A 13,167-nucleotide genomic window follows, 5' to 3' on the forward strand; every position below is an offset into this window, starting at 1 on the left:
AATGACCCTCCATATTATTTCTGTGTTAATGCCTTCTTTTCATCGTTTAAAGGGTTCTTATAATGACCCCAACTCAATTATGACTTTGACACTGACAGTACGATCGATTGGTCATTTCATTGATTTATGCAAGTTCTTGTATTTGGAGATATTGAAATTCGAATAGTTGACTCCGGTCAAAACTTCATATATAAGACCTCTAAATGGAATTCTGACATTCTATTACCTCCTGAACGTTGAGTTTTGGCTATAAAACCCTTCATGAGGATCTCTAGGCTTCTAAGCTAATTTTGATCCCCCTAGGGAAAATTGGCTAAACATGATGCTTGAGTGTGGGACCTACTTTTTATCGATATGACTTCAGTTAGAAATGTTGACGTCGTCTTTGAGTCTAGTATGCCAAATTAAATTGGGTAGAATATCTTATTTTCTCACACGGGGTTTCGAATGAATCTCGAGCACCCCATTGGAGAATTTTTGGACTTAGCTGAATTTGCTGGTGCCTGATGTTGGTGCCTCCACTTTTGTGGCCTTGGCATCGCTTAAGCGGCTAAGTGCTCTCTTTAGAGGGCAAGGCTATCCTCTTAAGCAGTCCTAGTATCACTTAAGCGGGCTCAACTTTAGCGAGCCTAGCCTGTTGGGGACCTGCCGCTTTAGCGGCTAGGGTTTCGCTTTTGCCTAGCTTCTTTTGCTGCACCTTGGGGCATGTTAAGACCCTTTTGGGGGTCGTTTTGTCATAGTTTTCAGAATAAACTAGAGAGCTTTAGAGCCCAATTTTTGGTGGAATTTGTGTGTTGTTGCTGGAAATTTTAGGGGCATTGTGTGGATACTCTCAGGGAGGTGTTGCAGCTTCATTTCAGAGATAATTTCATTCTCCCTTAACCTCTCCTTATTTAATAGAAATTTCTTGGTTGTATTTTTCATGTTGTGGTTATGGGCTGTGCTAAGCTCTGAATTATGTTTCATTTTGGGATATAAGTTCAAGAAGCTAATTAGGACCTTTTAATGGAGTCAATTTTAGAAATTCCAGTGTAGGTCCCATATTCTAGTTTTAGACTCCAAAATTGGTCCATCTCCATTCTAAGTGAACTTAGCATTTGAATGATCATATTAACTTGGAATTCTATAATTAATATTGCAATAATGTTTAGAGACTGCTTAGAAGGAAAAATATTCAAACTTATGACTTAGAGCACGAGCGGTTGAGTAGGCTACGACTTTCCATTCCTTGATTGAGCTTGAATATGTAAATGTTTTTTGATTTGTGTGAATTTGGGGTGATAATCTAATTAATCATGCTTAGTTAGCTAGAAATCATGTTTTAGGCTATATTATCAGGTTTTCGGGTTTGAGAGCATGCATGTCTTGTGACTTGAGATCATCCTTACTTTTTAGTGTGTTTGATATGTATTTATTGGTTGGTGTTGAGAATGTTTGGCCTTACTCTAGGCTTAGACTAGTGATTGCCATAAACTTATGTATTTTGGAGCCAATAGACAATAGAATCTCTCTAACGTCACTTTGGATAGCTTAACTCTCTATAGACTGATATAGAAGACTTGGATCTAATAATATGATCCTCATGTAAATAGTAACCCAGTGCTTGAGACCTTTTATCCATAATTCCCTTATTTCATAGGCTCTAGTGCGCTTGTTGTTTTCCCAAAGACCACTCATCGATTCTGGTTGTATTTTGTTTGGACTTGGAGTGATTTATTGATGGCACTCGATGTGGGGTTCTCCCCTTAATGCTCATTTGGACTCTGATCCTAATCTATCCAACTAATCTCTATTTCTCGATTAAAGTCCCTGATTCACTCCATAGAGTTACAATTATAGTCTATGCCTCGGCTCATCGCCTTGGTTATAGTCCTTGGCATATCTTTCTCCTTGGTTAGATTCCTTGAAATATTTTTAGCCTTGGTTAGAGTCCTTGGCATATCTTTCTACTTGGTTAGAGTCCTTGGCATATCTTTTACCTGGGTTATAGTTCTTGGTGTACCTTCAGCCTTTGTTAGAGTCATCGGCTTATTCTTTGCCTCGGTTAAAGTCCTTGGATCCTATTTCTCTATGGTTGAAGTCTCTATAATCCAATTGACTCAGTTCAAGTCTGTGAAAGATTGTAGTAACATTTGAAGTATCTTCAAATTCTCCTCGTGGTTCTTAATTTTTTCTCGAGCTTGTGGGGCCCCATTTGGGTTTTACTTAAACTTGCACATGAGTGTGCCCTCTGAGCATATGAGGGCCCAACTAGTTGTGCATTCTTCCTTTTCTGTTCTTATTATACACATGTGCATTTTTGTTAACTTTTTTTTCCTTTGACCTCTGTTGTATTTGATTCTAGCATTTCATATTACTTTTACTTCTTCATCAGTCGGCCTATGATGCCTACTAAGTATTTGTTGTTTTGGTATTCATTCAACACTTTGTATCTGTTTTCATGATACATTTCCAAGCACCATCTACCAGCATTGAGATCAAGCAGTGACTATTATATTTGGAGGCAAGGGTGAGCATATGGCATCCTCGATCATAGTTGACCAGACTTTTGCATTTTGAGACTAATCTTTATTTTTGTGGTCCATTGTTGGGTCTTGTACTCATTTCATTTTGTAGTAGCTCTATCATCTTCCAAGTTCTGGGAGGGATCTTTTTGTTGTATATATATGTTTTGGTTTTCTTCTACCTTAAATCTTCTGCTAATTGTTAATTATTTATTTTTGTATAGTTTCTATCTTTAATCCCATTATTTAAAGTTTCGGGATACGGGTTGGCTTACCTACTGGTGGGTTATGGTAAATGTCATCATAACTAGAAGAGTCTTGTGGATCGGTGCGGAGATGTTTGTAACTTATCTTCGTGAGGCTACATGATGTCGTTAGAAGATCCCCTCTTTTGTATCATTTTCGTGCAGTGTGTGTCTGAGTGGTTTCATGGAATCTCACTTGTTTTGTTCTATTATAGGATGACTTGTGCTCACATTTCAGCGCTAGGGGTAATGCACCTGGGCCATAATATACCCCATCTAGGAGTATAGGCCGACCCTGAGGTCATACAAGGGTTGCAGCTCTAGCCGTGGTAAAGAGAGGACTCCGGAGCCAATGGGGATGCCCTAGGAAACTCATATTTCTCTATAACAGGCAGGTCTGAGACCATCCCAACCACCACCCATGCCAACTATAGCTCCAAATCTTTAGCAATCTTTACCAAGTTAGTAGCAGTATTATGGAGTATGTAGCATGCCCCAGGTCCAATTACACCAGCACTGCAAGGTCATCCTGTAATAGTGATACCTCAGGTTTAGTTGGCACCAGCAATAGTTACCGACCAACCAATTACAACGTTCAAGGTTATGCCTTTGGAGAAGCAGAAAATGCTCGAGATATTCTTGAGGTTATCTCCTCTACTATTTTCTAGGCTATTGGAGAGGATGCCCATATGTTTCTGACTACTTATCATGAGCAACTACAGTCTCTAGGTCTTACGGAGTTGAGAGGATCTGACCGTTGGCCAGGCAGGCAGTGATGACACTCATACTTAGAGATAAGACTAGCTAGTTGACTCTGTTATCATTGGATGAGTTCTCAGAGTCTTTTCTATCCAGGTTTATTTTGTAGAGAGTCAAAGATAGGCTCCACGATCAATTCTCTAGGTTAGAGCATGGATCTATGATTGTGTCCAAGTGAAAGGCTAGGTTCCATGATCTCTCCCACCATACTACAATGATATTGCCTATTGAGTAGGAGAGTATTCGATGATTTGCTCATAATTTGAGGTTCCAGTTGAGGATGGAGATCGAGCCTATGATTGCAGTGTACCGCTCATTCTTGGAGGTGGTTGATTATGCTCGTACTATGGAGAATCTTTATCGCAAGTCCAAAGAGGGCAAAGATAAGAGGGCTTAACACCAGGGTGATTATAGTGGGTCCTAGTCTAGGAGTAGGGACTCTTATCATAGGCATTGCCAACGGTTTTAATAGGGTTAATTTAGCCGGCTTATTTAGGTGGCACTTCATTCCTCATATGATGATTAGTACAGACAGGATCGTTTTGGTGCCGGCTTGAGTCATGGATGAAGTAGTTTTACAGCCAGATACTTCAGACCGTAATGACCCTTCTTATGTTGCGAGCAGAAACCCATAGGGCTATTATTATTGTGGAGAGCTTTATTACTGCTCTAAATATTTCCCTTGCACAGGGCGACTGCACTAGCTCTATTTATAGCGCAACCAGCTCTAGCAGCAGCACCTCTAGCTAAAGGCGGAGGCCAGGGTCAGGACCATAGATGTGGTCATAAGGGTGCACAGAGGGTACCAAGGGGAGGTAGGTCAGATGGTAGGGGTTGATGATTAGGGCATAGACAAACAGGTCCATTTTTATGCAGCTCTAGTGACGACGGAGGCTGAGACATCAGAAGATGTTATGATAGGTACAATTCTTTTATGCCATCAACCCTTCTTGTCTTTATTAATCCATGTTCTAAATTTTGATATGTATCTCTATATTTTTCTTATCATGAGTATATGTTTGGAGCCCTTATCAACATAGTGCGTGTTTTGACCCATATGGGAGATACTTTAGTAGTGGATTAGATTTATCGATCTTGCTTAGTGACTATCCAGGGTTGTGACATTGGGCTAACCTTGTTGAGTTGGACATGTTAGATTTTGATATTATTCTTGGCATAGACTCGTTATCCTCTCATCATCCAGTCTTAGATTTTTATGCTAAGTCTATTACCTTAGCCATGCTGGTATCCCTTTGATTGTGTGGTAGTACTCTGTTAGGTGCACACCAACTGGGGTGATTTCTTATCTTCAGGCGCAAAGATTGGTTGCTAGCTATTGCTTAACCTACTTGGCTAACGTGACTCCTATAGTTGATTCAGTCCCTATAGTGTGAGAGTTCGTGGATGTGTTTCCTTCAAACCTACATAGCCTTCCCTCAGAGTGTAATATTGACTCTACCATTGACCTTGAGTTGAGTACTCTTCCTATTTCTATTCCTCCCTATTGTATGGGGCCCGCAGAGCTCAAATACCTATTATATGAGGCCCGTAGAGCTCAAAGAGCTCAGTATTCAGCTTTAAGATCTTTAGGGAAAGGGATTCATTCAGCCTAGCATGTCGTCTTGGGGTGACTTAGTCTTATTTGTGAAGAAGAAAGATGGATCTATGCGGATATGCAGACTGCAGGCAGTTAAACAAGGTGATTGTGAAGAACTGTTAGCCTATTCCTCATATTGATGACCTATTTGGCTAGCTTCAAGGTGTTGTACTATTTTTTAAGATTTATTTGAGGTTTGGTTACCATCAGCTGAGCATTAGGATGATAGACATCTCTAAAATTGCATTTAGAACTCATTACGACCACTATGTGTTTCTACTGATGTCTTTTGGGTTGACCAATACCCCAACGACATTCATAGACTTAATGACATGTGTATTTAGTCTTTTGTTGACTTCTTTGTCATTATGATCATCGACGACATATTGGTATACTCGCGGAGTAGGGAGGATCATGAGCAACATTTAAGGATTATGCCCTAGAGTCTTTGAGATCAACTGCTTTATGTCAAGTTCTTAAAGTGCTAGTTTTGGCTTAAGTTTGTAGCATTCTTGGGGCATGTGGTGTCTAATGATGGCATCATGGTGGATCTGGTAAATGTTGAGGCTATCTGTTATTGGTCTAGGACCACCTTTATTGTTGAGATTTATATCTTCATCAGATTAATAGGTTACTATAGACAGTTCATAGAGGGTTTCTCTATTATTGCAGCACCCTTGACTCAGTTAACTCGCTAGGATATTCCTTTTGAGTGGTTCGAGGAGTGTGAGATGAGCTTTTTGAAGCTCAAGAAGTTTCTTATTACTGCTCCTATTGTGACTTTTTGAGTTGAGGGTAAGGGTTTCATGATGTATTGTGAAGCGTCCAATATTGGTTTGGGGTGTGTTTTGATGCTGTAAGGTTGAGTTATTGCATATGCATTGAGGCAGCTAAAGATTTATGAGTGCAACTACCCCACCCATTATTTGGTGTTGGCAGCGGTAGTTTTGGTGCTTAAGAATTGGCGGCACTACTTGTATGGGGTTCAATGTGAGGTCTACACTCACCATATGAGTCTACAGTACATTATAACCAGAAAGACCTCAACTCAAGGCACGCTGGTGGATTAAGCTCTTGAAGGACTACGACCTCTCTATTTTCTATAATCTAGGCATGGCGAATATAATAGCACATGCCTTGAGTCGGATGGCAGTGATTAAAGAAAGTCTAACCTTCTTTTCTATTTCGAAGCGACTTTTGGCTTTAGACATTTAGTATAGCCTTTCTTTTTGTTTCGAAGCCACCTTTGGCTTTAGATATTTAGTCTTTAGTTCATAGGATGATTCGGTTGGATGTTTTAGATTCTAGGCGGGTGTTGGCCTATGTGGGAGTTTAGTCTTCCCTTTTGGATTGGATTCGTGGTCGTCAATTTGAGAATGAAGACTTGGTAGCTTTTCGAGAGAGGATTCTGTGAGGTGATGCTGAGCAGGCTACCTTAAATACAGAAGGGATTTTAAGGTTTGTAGGCTGTATCTGTGTTTTGAGAGTTGGGGGTTTGATTCAGCTTATCCTATATGAGGCCCATGATTCAAGATATTCTATCCACTCGAGCACAACAAAGATGTATCAAGATCTAAGATAGCATTACTGGTGGAGTGGCATAAGATGAGATATTGCGGTCTATGTGTCCCGTTGCATATGTTGTTAGCGGGTGAAGGCCAAGTACTTGAGGCCTAGTGGGAGCGTATCACTATGAACTTCATTGTTGGATTACCTAGGACTTCTAGAGGTGTTGACACCACTTGGGTCATTGTGGATCGATTGACAAAGTTACCACACTTCCTTCCTATTTAGACTTTCTTCAGTGCCGAGAGGTTGATTCGTATCTATATTTAGAAGGTGGTTCGTCTTCATAAGGTAACTATGTTTATCATCTTAGATAGGGGTTCGCAGTTCACTTCTAACTTTTATAGGACCTTTCGAAAGGAGTTGGGAACTTGCATTGATCTGGGCAGAGATTTATATTCGCTGATCGATAGGCAGTCAGAGTGTACTATTCAAGTGCAGGAGTATATAACATATACTTATGTTTAAGATTTTAGAGGTTAGTGGGACCATCATTTGGCATTAGCAGAGTTAGCATACAATAATAACTACCACTCGAGTTTTCAATTGGCCCCCATTCAAGGCCTTATATGGTAGACGTTGTCGCTCACCACTTTATTGGTTTGAGTCTTCAGATCCTAGGCTGCATGGTATAGACTTGCTTCAAGTGGATTTGAATAAAGTTTAGGTGATTCATGACAGACTTAGAGAAGTTTAGAGCAGGCATAAGAGTTATACAGATCGAAGATATCGACTTTTGAGGTTTGGAGTTAGAGACGGGTATTTTTTCGAGTGTCTCACATGAAGGACGAGATACTATTTGGGAGGCGGGGTGAGCTTAGCCCCAGGTATATTGGTCCATTTGAGATTTTGAGAACTGTTGGTGATGTCACTTATAAGTTGTCCCTACCTCCAGCATTTCAGTTGTTCATACAATTTTTCATATCTCTATGTTTTGATGATATGTTCTTGATGAGGCTCACGTGCTTAGGTATGATTCAGTTAAGTGGGATAACTGCTTGAATTTAATGGAGTAGCCTATAGCTATTTTGGCTAGAGATGTCAAACGATTGCAATCTACAGTCATTCTTGTGGTTAAGGTCCATTGGAGGCATCATACAATCAAGGAGGTTACCAGGGAGACAAAGCAGGAGATGTGTGAGCAATTCCCTAACTTATTTAGGCCTTCAGGTACTTCTTGATTCTTACTTTTGTGAATGAAAGTCCCTTTTAGTGGTAGATATTGTAATGATCATCCATGTCATTTCTAGGTCAACGCCAAACTGGCACTGACAGTTTAGCTGCCTGGTTGTTCACTTGGTTTTTAATTAAACTTTTTGTATTTTAGAGCTTTAGAAACTTGAATAGTTGACTCTAGTAAAAATTTCAGGTAAACAACCTTCAAATGGAATTTTGACAACTTCATTACCTTTGGAAAATCGAGTTTGGTCTAGGACAACCCTTCATGCCAATCCCAAGGCTTTTGGTCTAATTCCAAACCCCCTTGAGGAAATTGGCTAAATATGTTTCTCAAGTGTGGGACCCACTTTTTATTGAGATGACTTCAGTTTGAAGTTTCGACATCGTCGTTGAGTCTAGAATACCAATTTAATTGGCTACCATATCTCATTTGTGCATATTGGGTTTCGAATGAATCACAAGCACCCCTTAGAGAGTGCTAGGACTCAGCTGAATGTTTTGGTGCCTGATGATGGTAACCTCACTTTTATGGCTTCTACTTATGCGTCTATTGGCTCACTTTAGCAGGCAAGGCCAGATTAAGGATAGCCGCTTAAGCGACCCTGGCATCACTTAAGTGGGAACCTCTTGAATGGGCATCGCTTTAGCAGGCAGAGCTCTGCTATCGTGGAGGCCGCCTCTTTTTCTCTAGTCACTTTAGCTGCATTAGTGCCGCTTTTGCTGTACCTGAGGGCTATTAAGACCATTTTGGTTGTCATTTACTCATAATTTTTAGAATTAATTTGAGTGTTTTAGAGCTTGATTCTTTGTGGAATTTGTATATTGTTGATTGAATTTTGTGGGTCCATTAAGTGGGGATTCTCAAGGAAGGGTTGTAGCTTTGTTTCAGAGGTAATTTCATTCTCCCTTAACCTCTCCTTAGTCTTTAATGGATTTTTATTTGTTGTCTCTTGCATGTTGTGGTTGCGGGCTGTTATGAGCTCCTAATTGTTTTTTGTTTTAGTACACAAGTTTGGAGAGCTAGTTAGGACCTTTTGACGGAGTCAATTCTAAAATTTTCGGCGCTGGTCCCACATTCCTGTTTAACTCCAAAATTAGTCAGTCTCCGTTCTAAGTGAACTTAGTGTCTAAAGGATCGTATTAATGTTATGATTCTATAATTGATAGTGTGTCAATATTTGAAGGCCGTTCGGAAGTGAACTTGGGTTAGGCATCGACTTTCCATTCTTTTATTGAGCTTGAAATGTAAATATATATTGATTTGTGTGATTTTGAGGTGGTAATCTAGTTCACTTATATTAATCTGGGAACTGTAAAAATTTACTTCCAAGTAAATTTCTATTAATTTATCTTAAATTAAAGATTGAGTATTTGTAGAAGGAAATGATTTCCACTACAAAAATCTACGAATTGTTTTAAATCACAAGTTTCTAAAGTCTTTTTTCCTTAAACACCGTGCTATGTCAAATGATGTCACATAAAATAGGATCATGATTAGTTATCTAGAAATCGTGTTTTAGGCTGTATTATCGGGTGGTATTGAGAGCATGCATGTCTTGTGATTTGAGATCATCCTTACCTTGTGGTGTGTTTTTATGTGTTTATTCATTGGTGTTGAGTACGTTTGGCCTTAATCTAGGCTTATACTAGTAATTGCCATAGACTTATGTAATTTTGAGTAGATGGCCTTAGAATCTCCTTGTTGTTGCTTCTGATAGCTTAGCTCCTAGTAGACTAATATAGAAGACTTAGGTCTTGCAGTTTTACCCTTAACTAGGAAGTAACCTAGTGCTTGAGACCTTTTATCCATAATTCCCTTCTTTCATCGGCTCTAGTGTGCATAGTTTTTATTTCAAAGACCACTAGTCAATTCTGGTTGGATTTGGTTCAGGCTTCGTATACTCGTGTGCATTCCGGTTAGTTCTCTGTTCCTTTGACCTCTTTTGTGTTTGAGTCTAGAATTTCATATTACTTTTACTTTTCTTGCTCAGCTGACCCATGATGCCTACTGATTACCTGTTGTTTTGGTACTCATATTATACTCTGCATCTATTTTCATGATGCAAGTTCAAGCACCAATTACTAGCGTTGACACTGAATCAACAACTGTCATATTCAGAGGTGAGGGTGAGCATATGGTGTCCTCAATCATACCTGTGTCCTTCTGTATATAGTTAACTTGTTTTTTTTGTTTTGTACTTTTAGACAAGTCTTTATTTTTGTACTCCACTTTTTGGGTCTGATACTCATTTTGTAGTAGCTTTTCACATGTGACTTTCAGGTTCTGGGAGGCATCTTTTTGATGTATACATATGATTTGGTTTTCCTCTGCCTTGAATCTGCTGCTAATTCTGTAAATTATTTATTTTTGTATATTTTGTACTCTTAATTCCTTTACTTGTAGTTCTAGAATACAGATTTACTTACCTATAGATGAGTTATGGTAGATGTCATCATGACTCGAAAAATCGAATCGTGACACATATCCTTAAAATTCATCAAATAATTGGATGATCATCTTTTTTTGGATATGGGTCATTTAGATTGAAGGTGGTCTTCTAATAGACCTAATATGCCTTGGATAATGGGCCAACTTAGATTAATGTGATAAGTCAAAGGATTTGACTCTGCTCTGAAGTAGTCGACTAAGAGTGAGCTTTATTTGAAAAAGACTGGATCCCAAGTGGAGAACTTAAGGTTAAATTATGACATCCATTGGACGCATAACGAAGCAATAAATTGCCACATATTTCCAATAAGGGTTATATGTGAAAAATGACTACGTGATTACAAAATCATCCTTTAAAATATAAACAAAGTTGATGCCGTTTACATAATTCATGTCGTAATGCAATGGGAGTATAGATATAAATAAATATATAATGAACACACTCCACAAATAATCAATAAAATGTACAAGGTGCAGTATATGACACAAACAAAGAATTAAGAATAGGCAAAATTATAAATAAAAATTTTTCTCAATTGAAAAAATGATTCCATAATAGCTAAAATTTCTATATCCCCAACGGAATCGTCATTCTATTGACATCCGTATTTTTTCAAATAAGTTACAACGACATGGGACTAAAAAAATTAATTCAATTGTTTAAAAAAATTAGAAAGAATTTATAAAATTATTTAGGAGTGCCACCTAATTTTAGGATAATTAAAAAATCAATTAATTAAAAAAAATCTACGAAATCAATAGAATCCAGGTAAGGGTTTAAGTTATTTTAAAGGAAAAATATTATTACCCTTTAGAATCCACAATGTGGGTCCCGATTGAACTCATTTTTCAATTAAGGAGGAGATAAAAAGTATAGCACAAGTATAATAAACATAAAATATACACAAAGAATAAAGTAATGCAATAATTTGAGAAACGATCTAATATTTACCTAACATCAATAATATACATAATAATGAATAAAAGAATATGATTTGAACTTCATTTGAATAGCTTTCGCTGAAAGTAACTCTTGGTACTTGTAAAGACACTTTGTAAAAGTGTTAGTATTGGATACATATTAACCAAAATAAATGAGAGAAATAATAACTCAAAAATGAAACCCGTCTTATGAACATGAGAGACCTTGAAAATCGAAGATAATTTCTTTATCAGCCAATCAACTTGTAATGTATAATGTATATGAACTTAAAATAAAATTTCTTTCTTTTTAAAAAATAGGTAGGTCTCCAAAATGATGGAGAAATTTTTTCGTTGGTCAATATTACAGTATCTTGCTTAATATCAAATTAACAAAAATAATTAAGACCAAAGATGGTCCAAACAATTCTAACAGTGGCACTTCAACCAAACAATAATGACAATTAATAACAACCAGGGAAGAACCAAAAATGAACAACAATAACACAAAACAACCAAGGCATCACTAACATTATTGAAAAAATGTCCAAGTGGGAAAACGTTACCATTCAATCATAAAACAATACCTCATAAAAATGATAATAGTAGTAATATTAAGGACAATAACAATAAGTAATTAAAGTAAAAGAGCTAAGATGAAGACAAACATTATAAAATTAACACAAAATATTAATCAAAAATTGCAAAAATAATAGCACAAAATAAAAAAGAAATTAAAATAGCCCATAACTATAACCATGACAAACTAGCAGATGCAAGGTACCGGAGTTTGACTCCTATCATATTCAGGTAATATTAGTGGCAAGAAAAATCAAAGAACAAAAAACTAATAATTAAAAAAAATTAGGAGAAGAACTGTACAGGGGTGTTGTAGTGAATGGATCGGAGTTTGGTTTGCTGGAGTGGTTGTTGTTGTTGTTGTTGTTGGTTGTGGAAAGAGTTTTCCGGCCAGATCTCGCTTGAAATAGATCTCAAATTTCAGGACTTTACTGCTTCGCGAAAATTGTAGCCCATTGCGGGTCTGGGGGAGATTGAAAGTAGTGGGTGTTGGTTATTTGGTGGTTGTTTCAGATTGAGATTTTGTGTACTGGTTGTTTCTGAGCTATTGGTTAGTTGTAGAATGTTGGAGATGGAGTCGAGGGTGAAGGGAGAAGGATGGAGGTTTGGTTTCTTCGGTGTAAGGAAGAGTCGAGGGAGAAGGGTTTATTTGGGTAGAGCATGTGGGTTGCAGTGCAGAAATGCGTGTTTGGGTAATTTGTTGCTTCGGAAGTGAAGAACCAGAAATGACAGTGAAGGATGTCTTTGAGTTTGTCGTTTGGAGCTTCATCGGATTCCAGGGTAGTGGCGGTCGGAAAAGGAAGCCTACGTTTGAAAAGGGAATGAGAGATTTTTTAAGGGTTTTACCTAATTTTTTGGATATTCTTTCTTTCAAATTTAAAAATTATCCACTATCTCCTTATTTTTTGGGACCAAGTAAAGTGTTATATAAGCAATTCAAAACCACCTATTCCACAAAATCACGTGCTTAAAATCATGGGCTATCAAAACTATATGTCCAAAATTATGGGCTAATAAAATATTTGTGTATGTAGTTCTTTATATAAGTTTGAATGTAATTCTACATTGTACTATAAATAGTAAAATGAATATAAACAAATGTAATGAATTTGACCAACAGTAAAAAGTACAATTATAAAAAAAAATGATGATTTAATAAAATTGAAATAGTGTTTTGTTTATATTTAATGGATTGTGATAAAAATAGCAAAAAATTGAAATTTAATTAAACTAAATTGATGAAAATTCTAATATTTTCAAGAATAAGAATAATTATCTATAACTCAAGTTAATATTGCAAAAAATGCATTTTGAATGATTTAATGAAATATATACTCTTACGATCCAATTTCTCAAGTCACCTACTAA

Source organism: Solanum dulcamara, chromosome 3 (genome assembly GCF_947179165.1).
Source record: "Solanum dulcamara chromosome 3, daSolDulc1.2, whole genome shotgun sequence".
NCBI lineage: Eukaryota > Viridiplantae > Streptophyta > Magnoliopsida > Solanales > Solanaceae > Solanum > Solanum dulcamara.